At 53.3% G+C, this 17957-nt stretch overlaps 1 long non-coding RNA gene across 2 annotated transcripts in view; it reads left to right on the plus strand.

Annotated features, from left to right (window-relative positions):
* LOC137467683 (uncharacterized) overlaps positions 1–17957 on the plus strand; it is a 357035-nt gene that overhangs the window by 292757 nt on the left and 46321 nt on the right. The gene's annotated exons all lie outside the window — the stretch shown is intronic.

Raw genomic sequence — 17957 nt, forward strand, 5'->3', positions numbered from 1 at the left:
GTGCGCTGAAATCACTGTAGGCCTGTGACATGGATGCTGGGGCTGGCTATTTGGACTGAAACTAGAACAGGATGTGTAGTGCAAAAATTTGGGCTCTAGTGTGGAAATTTAGGCTCTAACCGTGCGTCTTTAAAATCCGGCGATGCAGGGATACTGCCTTGGTCTGTGTTGGCACCCCTGGGGCTGGAGCCAAAATCACGTTGGGGCTGGGAAATGGACTGTGGGGCTGGGATCACGTGTAAAAATGGAAATGAAATTGTAGTATTGAGAACGGGGCTGTGCACGTCGAGTCGAAATTATGGAGCAGGTGGCATAGTGACTGGGCATTATTGGGCAGGAGGTGTAATCACTGCAGGGCTGGGAAAGGGACTGCACAGGGCATTGGAACCAAAGAGCTGGCAAATACACTGTGGGGTTCGTGCGCTGAAATCACTGTAGGCCTGTGACATGGATGCTGGGGCTGGCTGTTGGGACTGAAACTAGAACAGGATGTGTAGTGTGGGAATTTGGGCTCCAACCGTGCGCCTCTAAAACCCGGCGATGCAGGGATACTGTCTTGGTCTGTCATGGCTCCTCGAGGGCTGGAGCTGAAATCACGGTGGGGCTGGGAAATGGACTGTGGGGCTGGGATCACGTGTAAAAATGGAAATGAAACTGTAGTATTGAGAACGGGGCTGTGCACGTCGAGTCGAAATTATGGAGAAGGTGGCATAGTGACTGGGCATTATTGGGCAGGAGCTGTAATCACTGCAGGGCTGGGAAAGGGACTGCACAGGGCATAGGAACCAAAGAGCTGGCAAATACACTGTGGGATTCGTGCGCTGAAATCACTGTAGGCCTGTGACATGGATGCTGGGGCTGGCTATTTGGACTGAAACTAGAACAGGATGTGTAGTGTGGGAATTTGGGCTCTAACCGTGCGCCTCTAAAACCCGGCGATGCAGGGATACTGTCTTGGTCTGTCATGGCACCTCGAGGGCTGGAGCTGAAATCACGGTGGGGCTGGGAAATGGACTGCGGGGCTGGGATCACGTGTAAAAATGGAAATGAAACTATTGCTGAGGAGGGGGCTGTGCACATCAAACTCACATGTTGTAGGGTCTGGCACAGTGACTGGGGACTCCAGGGTGGGAGCTGAAATCACTGCAGGGCTGGGATATTGATGGGTGCATGGGCTTGGGGACCCTCGGGCGGGAGCTGAACTGTTGCAGAGCTGGAGCCAAGACCAAGATCCTGCCCTCTGAAGCCGGAGAAGCATGCAGCTGGAGCTGGAAGAGCAGAGCTGGCCGTGAAATAAAGCTTGTGGGACCAGAGCTGGAATCACTGGGGCTGGGCAAGGGGTTTTGGAGGGCTGCAGCTGTAATCACGGTGGGGCTGGGAAAGGGACTGCACAGGGCATAGGAACCAAAGAGCTGGCAAATACACTGTGGGGTTTGTGCGCTGAAATCACTGTAGGCCTGTGACATGGATGCTGGGGCTGGCTGTTGGGACTGAAACTAGAACAGGATGTGTAGAATGGGAATTTGGGCTCTAACCGTGCGCCTCTAAAACCCGGCGATGCAGGGATACTGTCTTGGTCTGTGATGTCACCTCGAGGGCTGGAGCTGAAATCACGGTGGGGCTGGGAAATGGACTGCGGGGCTGGGATCACGTGTAAAAATGGAAATGAAACTGTAGTATTGAGAATGGGGCTGTGCACATCGAGTCGAAATTATGGAGCAGGTGGCATAGTGACTGGGCATTATTGGGCAGGAGCTGTAATCACTGCAGGGCTGGGAAAGGGACTGCACAGGGCATAGGAACCAAAGAGCTGGCAAATACACTGTGGGGTTCGTGCGCTGAAATCACTGTAGGCCTGTGACATGGATGCTGGGGCTGGCTGTTGGGACTGAAACTAGAACAGGATGTGTAGTGCAAATATTTGGGCTCTAACCGTGCGCCTGTACAACCCGGCGATGCAGGGATACTGCCTTGGTCTGTGTTGGCACCCCTGGGGCTGGAGCTGAAATCACGGTGGGGCTGGGAAATGGACTGCGGGGCTGGGATCACGTGGAAACATGGAAATGAAACTATTGCTGAGGAGCGGGCTGTGCACATCAAACTCACATGTTGCAGGGTCTGGCACAGTGACTGGGGACTCCAGGGTGGGAGCTGAAATCACTGCAGGGCTGGGATATTGATGGGTGCATGGGCTTGGGGACCCTCGGGCGGGAGCTGAACTGTTGCAGAGCTGGAGCCAAGACCAAGATCCTGCCCTCTGAAGCCGGAGAAGCATGCAGCTGGAGCTGGAAGAGCAGAGCTGGCTGTGAAATAAAGCTTGTGGGACCAGAGCTGGAATCACTGGGGCTGGGCAAGGGGTTTTGGAGGGCTGCAGCTGTAATCATGGTGGGGCTGGGAAAGGGACTGCACAGGGCATAGGAACCAAAGAGCTGGCAAATACACTGTGGGGTTTGTGCGCTGAAATCACTGTAGGCCTGTGACATGGATGCTGGGGCTGGCTGTTGGGACTGAAACTAGAACAGGATGTGTAGGATGGGAATTTGGGCTCTAACCGTGCACCTCTAAAACCCGGCGATGCAGGGATACTGTCTTGGTCTGTGATGTCACCTCGAGGGCTGGAGCTGAAATCACGGTGGGGGTGGGAATTGGACTGCGGGGCTGGGATCACGTGTAAAAATGGAAATGAAACTGTAGTATTGAGAATGGGGCTGTGCACATCGAGTCGAAATTATGGAGAAGGTGGCATAGTGACTGGGCATTATTGGGCAGGATCTGTAATCACTGCAGGGCTGGGAAAGGGACTGCACAGGGCATAGGAACCAAAGAGCTGGCAAATACACTGTGGGGTTCGTGTGCTGAAATCACTGTAGGCCTGTGACATGGATGCTGGGGCTGGCTATTAGGACTGAAACTAGAACAGGATGTGTAGTGCAAATATTTGGGCTGTAACCGTGCGCCTGTACAACCCGGCGATGCAGGGATACTGCCTTGGTCTGTGTTGGCATACCTGGGGCTGGAGCTGAAATCACGGTGGGGCTGGGAAATGGACTGCGGGGCTGGGATCACGTGTAAAAATGGAAATGAAACTATTGCTGAGGAGGGGGCTGTGCACATCAAACTCACATGTTGCAGGGTCTGGCACAGTGACTGGGGACTCCAGGGTGGGAGCTGAAATCACTGCAGGGCTGGGATATTGATGGGTGCATGGGCTTGGGGACCCTCGGGCGGGAGCTGAACTGTTGCAGAGCTGGAGCCAAGACCAAGTTCCTGCCCTCTGAAGCCGGAGAAGCATGCAGCTGGAGCTGGAAGAGCAGAGCTGGCCGTGAAATAAAGCTTGTGGGACCAGAGCTGGAATCACTGGGGCTGGGCAAGGGGTTTTGGAGGGCTGCAGCTGTAATCACGGTGGGGCTGGGAAAGGGACTGCACAGGGCATAGGAACCAAAGAGCTGGCAAATACACTGTGGGGTTCGTGCGCTGAAATCACTGTAGGCCTGTGACATGGATGCTGGGGCTGGCTATTGGGACTGAAACTAGAACAGGATGTGTAGTGCAAATATTTGGGCTCTAACCGTGCGCCTGTACAACCCGGCGATGCAGGGATACTGCCTTGGTCTGTGTTGGCACCCCTGGGGCTGGAGCTAAAATCACGGTGGGGCTGGGAAATGGACTGCGGGGCTGGGAGCACGTGTAAAAATGGAAATGAAACTGTAGTAATGAGAACGGGGCTGTGCACATCGAGTCGAAATTATGGAGAAGGTGGCATAGTGACTGGGCATTATTGGGCAGGAGCTGTAATCACTGCAGGGCTGGGAAAGGGACTGCACAGGGCATAGGAACCAAAGAGCTGGCAAATACACTGTGGGATTCGTGCGCTGAAATCACTGTAGGCCTGTGACATGGATGCTGGGGCTGGCTATTTGGACTGAAACTAGAACAGGATGTGTAGTGCAAAAATTTGGGCTCTAGTGTGGAAATTTAGGCTCTAACCGTGCGTCTTTAAAATCCGGCGATGCAGGGATACTGCCTTGGTCTGTGTTGGCACCCCTGGGGCTGGAGCCAAAATCACGTTGGGGCTGGGAAATGGACTGTGGGGCTGGGATCACGTGTAAAAATGGAAATGAAACTGTAGTATTGAGAACGGGGCTGTGCACGTCGAGTCGAAATTATGGAGCAGGTGGCATAGTGACTGGGCATTATTGGGCAGGAGGTGTAATCACTGCAGGGCTGGGAAAGGGACTGCACAGGGCATAGGAACCAAAGAGCTGGCAAATACACTGTGGGGTTCGTGCGCTGAAATCACTGTAGGCCTGTGACATGGATGCTGGGGCTGGCTATTTGGACTGAAACTAGAACAGGATGTGTAGTGCAAAAATTTGGGCTCTAGTGTGGAAATTTAGGCTCTAACCGTGCGTCTTTAAAATCCGGCGATGCAGGGATACTGCCTTGGTCTGTGTTGGCACCCCTGGGGCTGGAGCTGAAATCACGGTGGGGCTGGGAAATGGACTGTGGGGCTGGGATCACGTGTAAAAATGGAAATGAAACTGTAGTATTGAGAACGGGGCTGTGCACGTCGAGTCGAAATTATGGAGCAGGTGGCATAGTGACTGGGCATTATTGGGCAGGAGCTGTAATCACTGCAGGGCTGGGAAAGGGACTGCACAGGGCATAGGAACCAAAGAGCTGGCAAATACACTGTGGGATTCGTGCGCTGAAATCACTGTAGGCCTGTGACATGGATGCTGGGGCTGGCTATTTGGACTGAAACTAGAACAGGATGTGTAGTGTGGGAATTTGGGCTCTAACCGTGCGCCTCTAAAACCCGGCGATGCAGGGATACTGTCTTGGTCTGTCATGGCACCTCGAGGGCTGGAGCTGAAATCACGGTGGGGCTGGGAAATGGACTGCGGGGCTGGGATCACGTGTAAAAATGGAAATGAAACTATTGCTGAGGAGGGGGCTGTGCACATCAAACTCACATGTTGTAGGGTCTGGCACAGTGACTGGGGACTCCAGGGTGGGAGCTGAAATCACTGCAGGGCTGGGATATTGATGGGTGCATGGGCTTGGGGACCCTCGGGCGGGAGCTGAACTGTTGCAGAGCTGGAGCCAAGACCAAGATCCTGCCCTCTGAAGCCGGAGAAGCATGCAGCTGGAGCTGGAAGAGCAGAGCTGGCCGTGAAATAAAGCTTGTGGGACCAGAGCTGGAATCACTGGGGCTGGGCAAGGGGTTTTGGAGGGCTGCAGCTGTAATCACGGTGGGGCTGGGAAAGGGACTGCACAGGGCATAGGAACCAAAGAGCTGGCAAATACACTGTGGGGTTTGTGCGCTGAAATCACTGTAGGCCTGTGACATGGATGCTGGGGCTGGCTGTTGGGACTGAAACTAGAACAGGATGTGTAGAATGGGAATTTGGGCTCTAACCGTGCGCCTCTAAAACCCGGCGATGCAGGGATACTGTCTTGGTCTGTGATGTCACCTCGAGGGCTGGAGCTGAAATCACGGTGGGGCTGGGAAATGGACTGCGGGGCTGGGATCACGTGTAAAAATGGAAATGAAACTGTAGTATTGAGAATGGGGCTGTGCACATCGAGTCGAAATTATGGAGCAGGTGGCATAGTGACTGGGCATTATTGGGCAGGAGCTGTAATCACTGCAGGGCTGGGAAAGGGACTGCACAGGGCATAGGAACCAAAGAGCTGGCAAATACACTGTGGGGTTCGTGCGCTGAAATCACTGTAGGCCTGTGACATGGATGCTGGGGCTGGCTGTTGGGACTGAAACTAGAACAGGATGTGTAGTGCAAATATTTGGGCTCTAACCGTGCGCCTGTACAACCCGGCGATGCAGGGATACTGCCTTGGTCTGTGTTGGCACCCCTGGGGCTGGAGCTGAAATCACGGTGGGGCTGGGAAATGGACTGCGGGGCTGGGATCACGTGGAAACATGGAAATGAAACTATTGCTGAGGAGCGGGCTGTGCACATCAAACTCACATGTTGCAGGGTCTGGCACAGTGACTGGGGACTCCAGGGTGGGAGCTGAAATCACTGCAGGGCTGGGATATTGATGGGTGCATGGGCTTGGGGACCCTCGGGCGGGAGCTGAACTGTTGCAGAGCTGGAGCCAAGACCAAGATCCTGCCCTCTGAAGCCGGAGAAGCATGCAGCTGGAGCTGGAAGAGCAGAGCTGGCTGTGAAATAAAGCTTGTGGGACCAGAGCTGGAATCACTGGGGCTGGGCAAGGGGTTTTGGAGGGCTGCAGCTGTAATCATGGTGGGGCTGGGAAAGGGACTGCACAGGGCATAGGAACCAAAGAGCTGGCAAATACACTGTGGGGTTTGTGCGCTGAAATCACTGTAGGCCTGTGACATGGATGCTGGGGCTGGCTGTTGGGACTGAAACTAGAACAGGATGTGTAGGATGGGAATTTGGGCTCTAACCGTGCACCTCTAAAACCCGGCGATGCAGGGATACTGTCTTGGTCTGTGATGTCACCTCGAGGGCTGGAGCTGAAATCACGGTGGGGGTGGGAATTGGACTGCGGGGCTGGGATCACGTGTAAAAATGGAAATGAAACTGTAGTATTGAGAATGGGGCTGTGCACATCGAGTCGAAATTATGGAGAAGGTGGCATAGTGACTGGGCATTATTGGGCAGGATCTGTAATCACTGCAGGGCTGGGAAAGGGACTGCACAGGGCATAGGAACCAAAGAGCTGGCAAATACACTGTGGGGTTCGTGTGCTGAAATCACTGTAGGCCTGTGACATGGATGCTGGGGCTGGCTATTAGGACTGAAACTAGAACAGGATGTGTAGTGCAAATATTTGGGCTGTAACCGTGCGCCTGTACAACCCGGCGATGCAGGGATACTGCCTTGGTCTGTGTTGGCATACCTGGGGCTGGAGCTGAAATCACGGTGGGGCTGGGAAATGGACTGCGGGGCTGGGATCACGTGTAAAAATGGAAATGAAACTATTGCTGAGGAGGGGGCTGTGCACATCAAACTCACATGTTGCAGGGTCTGGCACAGTGACTGGGGACTCCAGGGTGGGAGCTGAAATCACTGCAGGGCTGGGATATTGATGGGTGCATGGGCTTGGGGACCCTCGGGCGGGAGCTGAACTGTTGCAGAGCTGGAGCCAAGACCAAGATCCTGCCCTCTGAAGCCGGAGAAGCATGCAGCTGGAGCTGGAAGAGCAGAGCTGGCCGTGAAATAAAGCTTGTGGGACCAGAGCTGGAATCACTGGGGCTGGGCAAGGGGTTTTGGAGGGCTGCAGCTGTAATCACGGTGGGGCTGGGAAAGGGACTGCACAGGGCATAGGAACCAAAGAGCTGGCAAATACACTGTGGGGTTTGTGCGCTGAAATCACTGTAGGCCTGTGACATGGATGCTGGGGCTGGCTGTTGGGACTGAAACTAGAACAGGATGTGTAGTGTGGGAATTTGGGCTCTAACCGTGCGCCTCTAAAACCCGGCGATGCAGGGATACTGTCTTGGTCTGTGATGTCACCTCGAGGGCTGGAGCTGAAATCACGGTGGGGCTGGGAAATGGACTGCGGGGCTGGGATCACGTGTAAAAATGGAAATGAAACTGTAATATTGAGAACGGGGCTGTGCACATCGAGTCGAAATTATGGAGAAGGTGGCATAGTGACTGGGCATTATTGGGCAGGAGCTGTAATCACTGCAGGGCTGGGAAAGGGACTGCACAGGGCATTGGAACCAAAGAGCTGGCAAATACACTGTGGGGTTCGTGCGCTGAAATCACTGTAGGCCTGTGACATGGATGCTGGGGCTGGCTATTTGGACTGAAACTAGAACAGGATGTGTAGTGCAAAAATTTGGGCTCTAGTGTGGAAATTTAGGCTCTAACCGTGCGTCTTTAAAATCCGGCGATGCAGGGATACTGCCTTGGTCTGTGTTGGCACCCCTGGGGCTGGAGCCAAAATCACGTTGGGGCTGGGAAATGGACTGTGGGGCTGGGATCACGTGTAAAAATGGAAATGAAACTGTAGTATTGAGAACGGGGCTGTGCACATCGAGTCGAAATTATGGAGAAGGTGGCATAGTGACTGGGCATTATTGGGCAGGAGGTGTAATCACTGCAGGGCTGGGAAAGGGACTGCACAGGGCATAGGAACCAAAGAGCTGGCAAATACACTGTGGGGTTCGTGTGCTGAAATCACTGTAGGCCTGTGACATGGATGCTGGGGCTGGCTTTTGGGACTGAAACTAGAACAGGATGTGTAGTGCAAATATTTGGGCTCTAACCGTGCGCCTGTACAACCCGGCGATGCAGGGATACTGCCTTGGTCTGTGATGGCACCCCTGGGGCTGGAGCCGAAATCACGGTGGGGCTGGGAAATGGACTGCGGGGCTGGGATCACGTGTAAAAATGGAAATGAAACTCTGTTGCTGAGGAGGGGGCTGTGCACATCAAACTCACATGATGCAGGGTCTGGCACAGTGACTGGGGACTCCAGGGTGGGAGCTGAAATCACTGCAGGGCTGGGATATTGATGGGTGCATGGGCTTGGGGACCCTCGGGCGGGAGCTGAACTGTTGCAGAGCTGGAGCCAAGACCAAGATCCTGCCCTCTGAAGCCGGAGAAGCATGCAGCTGGAGCTGGAAGAGCAGAGCTGGCCGTGAAATAAAGCTTGTGGGACCAGAGCTGGAATCACTGGGGCTGGGCAAGGGGTTTTGGAGGGCTGCAGCTGTAATCACGGTGGGGCTGGGAAAGGGACTGCACAGGGCATAGGAACCAAAGAGCTGGCAAATACACTGTGGGGTTTGTGCGCTGAAATCACTGTAGGCCTGTGACATGGATGCTGGGGCTGGCTGTTGGGACTGAAACTAGAACAGGATGTGTAGTGTGGGAATTTGGGCTCTAACCGTGTGCCTCTAAAACCCGGCGATGCAGGGATACTGTCTTGGTCTGTGATGTCACCTCGAGGGCTGGAGCTGAAATCACGGTGGGGCTGGGAAATGGACTGCGGGGCTGGGGTCCTGAGTGAAAATGGAAATCAAACTGTAATATTGAGAACGGGGCTGTGCACATCGAGTCGAAATTATGGAGAAGGTGGCATAGTGACTGGGCATTATTGGGCAGGAGCTGTAATCACTGCAGGGCTGGGAAAGGGACTGCACAGGGCATAGGAACCAAAGAGCTGGCAAATACACTGTGGGGTTCGTGCGCTGAAATCACTGTAGGCCTGTGACATGGATGCTGGGGCTGGCTATTAGGACTGAAACTAGAACAGGATGTGTAGTGCAAATATTTGGGCTGTAACCGTGCGCCTGTACAACCCGGCGATGCAGGGATACTGCCTTGGTCTGTGTTGGCACCCCTGGGGCTGGAGCTGAAATCACGGTGGGGCTGGGAAATGGACTGCGGGGCTGGGATCACGTGTAAAAATGGAAATGAAACTATTGCTGAGGAGGGGGCTGTGCACATCAAACTCACATGTTGCAGGGTCTGGCACAGTGACTGGGGACTCCAGGGTGGGAGCTGAAATCACTGCAGGGCTGGGATATTGATGGGTGCATGGGCTTGGGGACCCTCGGGCGGGAGCTGAACTGTTGCAGAGCTGGAGCCAAGACCAAGATCCTGCCCTCTGAAGCCGGAGAAGCATGCAGCTGGAGCTGGAAGAGCAGAGCTGGCCGTGAAATAAAGCTTGTGGGACCAGAGCTGGAATCACTGGGGCTGGGCAAGGGGTTTTGGAGGGCTGCAGCTGTAATCACGGTGGGGCTGGGAAAGGGACTGCACAGGGCATAGGAACCAAAGAGCTGGCAAATACACTGTGGGGTTTGTGCGCTGAAATCACTGTAGGCCTGTGACATGGATGCTGGGGCTGGCTGTTGGGACTGAAACTAGAACAGGATGTGTAGTGTGGGAATTTGGGCTCTAACCGTGCGCCTCTAAAACCCGGCGATGCAGGGATACTGTCTTGGTCTGTGATGTCACCTCGAGGGCTGGAGCTGAAATCACGGTGGGGCTGGGAAATGGACTGCGGGGCTGGGATCACGTGTAAAAATGGAAATGAAACTGTAATATTGAGAACGGGGCTGTGCACATCGAGTCGAAATTATGGAGAAGGTGGCATAGTGACTGGGCATTATTGGGCAGGAGCTGTAATCACTGCAGGGCTGGGAAAGGGACTGCACAGGGCATTGGAACCAAAGAGCTGGCAAATACACTGTGGGGTTCGTGCGCTGAAATCACTGTAGGCCTGTGACATGGATGCTGGGGCTGGCTATTTGGACTGAAACTAGAACAGGATGTGTAGTGCAAAAATTTGGGCTCTAGTGTGGAAATTTAGGCTCTAACCGTGCGTCTTTAAAATCCGGCGATGCAGGGATACTGCCTTGGTCTGTGTTGGCACCCCTGGGGCTGGAGCCAAAATCACGTTGGGGCTGGGAAATGGACTGTGGGGCTGGGATCACATGTAAAAATGGAAATGAAACTGTAGTTTTGAGAACGGGGCTGTGCACATCGAGTCGAAATTATGGAGAAGGTGGCATAGTGACTGGGCATTATTGGGCAGGAGGTGTAATCACTGCAGGGCTGGGAAAGGGACTGCACAGGGCATTGGAACCAAAGAGCTGGCAAATACACTGTGGGGTTCGTGTGCTGAAATCACTGTAGGCCTGTGACATGGATGCTGGGGCTGGCTGTTGGGACTGAAACTAGAACAGGATGTGTAGTGCAAATATTTGGGCTCTAACCGTGCGCCTGTACAACCCGGCGATGCAGGGATACTGCCTTGGTCTGTGTTGGCACCCCTGGGGCTGGAGCTGAAATCACGGTGGGGCTGGGAAATGGACTGCGGGGCTGGGATCACGTGTAAAAATGGAAATGAAACTATTGCTGAGGAGGGGGCTGTGCACATCAAACTCACATGTTGCAGGGTCTGGCACAGTGACTGGGGACTCCAGGGTGGGAGCTGAAATCACTGCAGGGCTGGGATATTGATGGATGCATGGGCTTGGGGACCCTCGGGCGGGAGCTGAACTGTTGCAGAGCTGGAGCCAAGACCAAGATCCTGCCCTCTGAAGCCGGAGAAGCATGCAGCTGGAGCTGGAAGAGCAGAGCTGGCCGTGAAATAAAGCTTGTGGGACCAGAGCTGGAATCACTGGGGCTGGGTAAGGGGTTTTGGAGGGCTGCAGCTGTAATCACGGTGGGGCTGGGAAAGGGACTGCACAGGGCATAGGAACCAAAGAGCTGGCAAATACACTGTGGGGTTTGTGCGCTGAAATCACTGTAGGCCTGTGACATGGATGCTGGGGCTGGCTGTTGGGACTGAAACTAGAACAGGATGTGTAGTGTGGGAATTTGGGCTCTAACCGTGCGCCTCTAAAACCCGGCGATGCAGGGATACTGTCTTGGTCTGTCATGGCACCTCGAGGGCTGGAGCTGAAATCACGGTGGGGCTGGGAAATGGACTGCGGGGCTGGGATCACGTTTAAAAATGGAAATGAAACTATTGCTGAGGAGGGGGCTGTGCACATCAAACTCACATGTTGCAGGGTCTGGCACAGTGACTGGGGACTCCAGGGTGGGAGCTGAAATCACTGCAGGGCTGGGATATTGATGGGTGCATGGGCTTGGGGACCCTCGGGCGGGAGCTGAACTGTTGCAGAGCTGGAGCCAAGACCAAGATCCTGCCCTCTGAAGCCGGAGAAGCATGCAGCTGGAGCTGGAAGAGCAGAGCTGGCCGTGAAATAAAGCTTGTGGGACCAGAGCTGGAATCACTGGGGCTGGGCAAGGGGTTTTGGAGGGCTGCAGCTGTAATCACGGTGGGGCTGGGAAAGGGACTGCACAGGGCATAGGAACCAAAGAGCTGGCAAATACACTGTGGGGTTTGTGCGCTGAAATCACTGTAGGCCTGTGACATGGATGCTGGGGCTGGCTGTTGGGACTGAAACTAGAACAGGATGTGTAGAATGGGAATTTGGGCTCTAACCGTGCGCCTCTAAAACCCGGCGATGCAGGGATACTGTCTTGGTCTGTCATGGCTCCTCGAGGGCTGGAGCTGAAATCACGGTGGGGCTGGGAAATGGACTGCGGGGCTGGGATCACGTGTAAAAATGGAAATGAAACTGTAGTATTGAGAATGGGGCTGTGCACATCGAGTCGAAATTATGGAGAAGGTGGCATAGTGACTGGGCATTATTGGGCAGGAGGTGTAATCACTGCAGGGCTGGGAAAGGGACTGCACAGGGCATAGGAACCAAAGAGCTGGCAAATACACTGTGGGGTTCATGTGCTGAAATCACTGTAGGCCTGTGACTTGGATGCTGGGGCTGGCTGTTGGGACTGAAACTAGAACAGGATGTGTAGTGTGGGAATTTGGGCTCTAACCGTGCGCCTGTACAACCCGGCGATGCAGGGATACTGCCTTGGTCTGTGATGGCACCCCTGGGGCTGGAGCCGAAATCACGGTGGGGCTGGGAAATGGAATGCGGGGCTGGGACCACGTGTAAAAATGGAAATGAAACTCTGTTGCTGAGGAGGGGGCTGTGCACATCAAACTCACATGATGCAGGGTCTGGCACAGTGACTGGGGACTCCAGGGTGGGAGCTGAAATCACTGCAGGGCTGGGATATTGATGGGTGCATGGGCTTGGGGACCCTCGGGCGGGAGCTGAACTGTTGCAGAGCTGGAGCCAAGACCAAGATCCTGCCCTCTGAAGCCGGAGAAGCATGCAGCTGGAGCTGGAAGAGCAGAGCTGGCCGTGAAATAAAGCTTGTGGGACCAGAGCTGGAATCACTGGGGCTGGGCAAGGGGTTTTGGAGGGCTGCAGCTGTAATCACGGTGGGGCTGGGAAAGGGACTGCACAGGGCATAGGAACCAAAGAGCTGGCAAATACACTGTGGGGTTCGTGCGCTGAAATCACTGTAGGCCTGTGACATGGATGCTGGGGCTGGCTGTTGGGACTGAAACTAGAACAGGATGTGTAGTGTGGGAATTTGGGCTCTAACCGTGCGCCTGTAGAACCCGGCGATGCAGGGATACTGCCTTGGTCTGTCATGGCACCTCGAGGGCTGGAGCTGAAATCACGGTGGGGCTGGGAAATGGACTGTGGGGCTGGGATCACGTGTAAAAATGGAAATGTAACTGTAGTATTGAGAACGGGGCTGTGCACATCGAGTCGAAATTATGGAGAAGGTGGCATAGTGACTGGGCATTATTGGGCAGGAGCTGTAATCACTGCAGGGCTGGGAAAGGGACTGCACAGGGCATTGTAACCAAAGAGCTGGCAAATACACTGTGGGGTTTGTGTGCTGAAATCACTGTAGGCCTGTGACTTGGATGCTGGGGCTGGCTATTGGAACTGAAACTAGAACAGGATGTGTAGTGTGGGAATTTGGGCTCTAACCGTGCGCCTGTACAACCCGGCGATGCAGGGATGCTGGCTTGGTCTGTGATGGCACCTCTAGGGCTGGAGCCGAAATCACGGTGGGGCTGGGAAATAGACTGCAGGGCTGGGATCACGTGTAAAAATGGAAATGAAACTATTGCTGAGGAGGGGGCTGTGCACATCAAACTCACATGATGCAGGGTCTGGCACAGTGACTGGGGACTCCAGGGTGGGAGCTGAAATCTTTGCAGGGCTGGGATATTGATGGATGCATGGGCTTGGGGACCCTCGGGCGGGAGCTGAACTGTTGCAGAGCTGGAGCCAAGACCAAGATCCTGCCCTCTGAAGCCGGAGAAGCATGCAGCTGGAGCTGGAAGAGCAGAGCTGGCCGTGAAATAAAGCTTGTGGGTCAAGATACTGCCTTGGTCCGTGATGGCACCCCTGGGGCTGGATTATTCCTGTTCTCTTTCCGCAGACCCTGCCGTCCTCTCCCTCCCAATCCCGACTCCCCGTACACCCCCTCCCCCCACTCCTGTCCTGTCCCTACCCTGCTCCTCTGTTCTCTCTTCCCCTTCTCTCCCTCCTGTCCTCCGTCCCTACCCCGCTGCCCGCATTTACCTTCCCCTCCCGCTTTCCACCACAGCCCGACCTCCCTCCCTACCCTTTCTCATGCCCTGCTAGCCCTCCTCTCTTCCCGTCGCCCCTTTCCTTCTTTCCCCGCATCCGCGGGTCTCGGGGCGCTGGAGAATAAAGCCCAGAGGGCCGGAGCCTGGCGCGGCACCCCTGGGCCCTGGCAGGAGTCCCCGCACGGGGCCTGAGGCTCTCGGCGGATCCCCCTGTGCCGGTCAAACGCCGCCCGGCACTGCCGGACCCAGGGCTTTCCCGGCATCGCGCCGAGAGCGGCCCCCGCTCTGTGCCGTGCCATCCGTGCCGCGTCCCCGCTGTCTCTGCCACTCCCTCTTTCTGCCCCTCGCCTGTGACAGCGAGGCTTGGCAGGAGCTTCAACCCTTCGGGGGGCTTTCTTGTTGCGGCAGAGTCCCTTTCGGGGGGGATGGACACGTGGAGAGGGATTGAAGGAAGTGCTGGGCTGCTCTGCAGGGCAGTTTGGCTCGGTCTGTGCCTTCTTTGGGGGCCAGGAAAAGGGGGTGAAGACGCGGGGCTCTGATGTCCTTTGGGGTGCCCCAAGGTCCCTCGGAGAGGGAGGCACACTGCGGTGGAGGAGCAGGTGGGTGGCGAACGAGGGGGGGGTCACGCTGGGTGCCGTCCCCCAGAGGGACCCAAAGCTGCCCCAAAATGCACGGGGAGGGGTGTGTGTAGAATACTAAATCCCGTCAAGTGTTTCGTTTTTGTAGCTATTGGTAAGAATAGGAATTTGTCTCTGAATTCATTTGGAAAGAAACCCCGAGCAGCCCCAGGTGTGAGCTGTGAGGATGAGGAGGGGCCGGCTCCTGCCGGGGGCTCTTTTAAGGGGGTTTGCCTCAGCTCACTTTGGCATGGAGCTGCCGGAGAAGAGGAGCTTTTGGGGGGCTCCCGGGGCTGTCCTTGGAAGGACGGTGAGAGCTTGAGACAGCAGGGTCTGGGGGATCACTTGGATACCTGGAGCATTGCTCCAAGGAGGTGCCGAGGGACAAACCTTTGTGCCGGGAAGAAGCAGCAGCCAAACAGGTGAGCCCATGTGTATTTGTAGCGGGGACATTTCTCCTTTCCCTTTTAAATTTCATCTTGCCAATCTCTGGGTTCTATTTTAAATGGAAGGGGGAAAATATTGTTGTCATTTGATGGGTTCGATTTGAGGTTAACCCCCCCCTCCATTTTCATCACCCTTAGGTTTAAATGGAGGGGGCAGCCCTGTTGTCCCTCCTTTTAAAGGGTTTGGCTTGAGGTAAAATCCCCCTTTCCCATCATTTGTCTCGCCGGCCGGGGGTCTATGTAGAAATCACGAACGGGGCGGGACTGCTGAGGAAGGCGTCTCGAGCTGTTTAATTTTCTCGCATCACTCTAGCCGTTCTAGCATTTTTGGACGGCATTGGTGGGAATTTGATGCTGTTTGTATTGGCATTTTAGTTTCAGGAATTGGATTTTAAATGCAAAATTGTAACTATAATTATAATGAAAGAAAACAAATCCAGAAATATAAAAATGGGAATATAAAACTTCAGTTTTAAATACATAGAGAATACATATCAAGAGAACATGTAACATAAATAAAATTATCTCTTACCACAAGATGTTATAATGTTTGATAGAGAGTGTTTTCTAGGTTTATGTAAATACATGTAAACATAGATGATAGATATAAACTAAATCCATAGAAAATATCAACATAAAATGTATAATTAATATGTGTAGATATATAGAAACATAAAATGCAAAAAAAAACCAAAATCATAGAAATCAATACAATACATATAATGCTGTATATGTCTTATTATAACACAGTATAATCCAAATATATTTTATGTCTAAATACAAAATTTTGTGTATATATTGTATATAAAAAATATTGTATATAATATTGTCATATAATATACAAGCTCTTATAAACATAAATATCAAAACCATAAATATTGAAATATTCAAATATAGTTTAAAATAAATTTGTTTTTTTTTTTTTAATTTGGTAGTAGGCAGGGTTTTTGTTACAGAAATTATAAAATAGAGGTAGAAATCTATGTATAGAAATACATCATGCATACGTTAAGATCTATATAAAAATTAAAAAGTAAGTAAATATATGTATCGGCGTATATATGACGTAAAATATAAATAATAATTTATCTATCTTGTTGCATTATTATATAGATTACATCTTTTTAATATAATACATCAATATACACTCTAAATGCAAATGTGAATATAATTATGAAAATATGTAAATATTTAAAGATCGTTTGAAGAAAGGGCTTTTTTAAGGTTTTATTTGCTTAAAGGCAGGAATTTTCTTGAAAAAAAAAAAGATGTATATACATATTATTTTGATATAATTCTAAATACAGATAATATATAATCGATGTATAAAGATATATGTAAAATATAATATAGAAATAAAATTAAGAAAAAGGAAGAAATAGAATATAAGTAACACCATACATCAATCCACATGTAAAATGTAAATTTGAATATAAGTGCGAAAAATATAAATTTTTAAAAATTCAACAGTGTTTAGAAGAAAGGATTTTTTTTTTTTAGTTTTTTACTTGGTTAGTGGAAGGGTTTTATTATAAACACTATAAGCCTTTCAGAAATATCAACCTGAATATAGCAATATGTAATCAATGTATTTAGATATGTATAAAAATATAAAATAAATTATAAATAAATGGAATAAGAGTAAGAAATGATAAAATTATATTTATAGATCAATATACGTTCTAAATAAAATCGTGAATATAAATATGAAAAGTATAAAAATAAAATAGATTGAAATATAGTTTACAAGAGAAGGTTTTGTATTTGGGTTCTTATTGGGCTAGAGGCAGGGGTTTTTGCTGGTGTGGGGTTTTTTTTTTTTTTTGTTTTGTTTTCCCATGCAGGGTGTTCTGGGGCACTTATTGCAGAGGATGTTTGGAAGGGGACGGCGCCCGTTCTGTCCCGCCCGCCTTCCCTGCCTGCGGCCCCAAGGCGAGCAGCAGCCCCCGGCTGAGGCGGGCCGCAGTGCTGCCGCCTTGTGACCAGAGCGCGGTACTGCAGCCCCCGGCTGAGGCGGGCCGCAGTGCCGCCGCCTTGTGGCCAGAGCGCGGTACTGCAGACCCCGGCTGAGGCGGGCCGCAGTGCCGCCGCCTTGTGGCCAGAGCGCGGTACTGCAGCCCCCGGCTGAGGCGGGCCGCCGTGCCGCCGCCTTGTGGCCAGAGCGCGGTACTGCAGCCGCCGGCTGAGGAGGGCCGCCGTGCCGCCGCCTTGTGGCCAGAGCGCGGTACTGCAGCCCCTGGCTGAGGCGGGCCGCAGTGCCGCCGCCTTGTGGCCAGAGCGCGGTACTGCCGTTCCCGGCTGAGGCGGGCCGCAGTGCCGCCACCTTGTGGCCAGAGCGCGGTACTGCCGCCCCCGGCTGAGGCGGGCCCTAGTGCCGCCGCCTTGTGGCCAGAGCGCGGTACTGCAGCCCTCGACTGAGGCGGGCTGCATTGCCGCCGCCTTGTGGCCAGAGCGGGGTACTGCAGCGCCCGGCTAAGGCGGGCCTCAGTGCTGCCGCCTTGTGGCCAGAGCGCGGTACTGCAGCTCCCGGTTAAGGCGAGCCGCAGTGCCGCCGCCTTGTGGCCAGAGCGCGGTACTGCAGCCCCCGGCTGAGGCAGGCCGCAGTGCCGCCGCCTTGTGGCCAGAGCGCGGTACTGCAGACCCCGGCTGAGGCAGGCTGCACAGCCGCCGCCTTGTGGCCACAGCGGGGTACTGCAGCGCCCGGCTAAGGCGGGCCTCAGTGCTGCCGCCTTGTGGCCAGAGCGCGGTACTGCAGCTCCCGGTTAAGGCGAGCCGCAGTGCCGCCGCCTTGTGGCCAGAGCGCGGTACTGCGGCCCCCGGCTGAGGAGGGCCGCAGTGCCGCCGCCTTGTGGCCAGAGCGCGGTACTGCAGACCCCAGCTGAGGAGGGCCGCAGTGCCGCCGCCT

This window comes from Anomalospiza imberbis, unplaced genomic scaffold (genome assembly GCF_031753505.1).
Source record: "Anomalospiza imberbis isolate Cuckoo-Finch-1a 21T00152 unplaced genomic scaffold, ASM3175350v1 scaffold_75, whole genome shotgun sequence".
Classification (NCBI taxonomy): Eukaryota; Metazoa; Chordata; class Aves; order Passeriformes; family Viduidae; genus Anomalospiza; species Anomalospiza imberbis.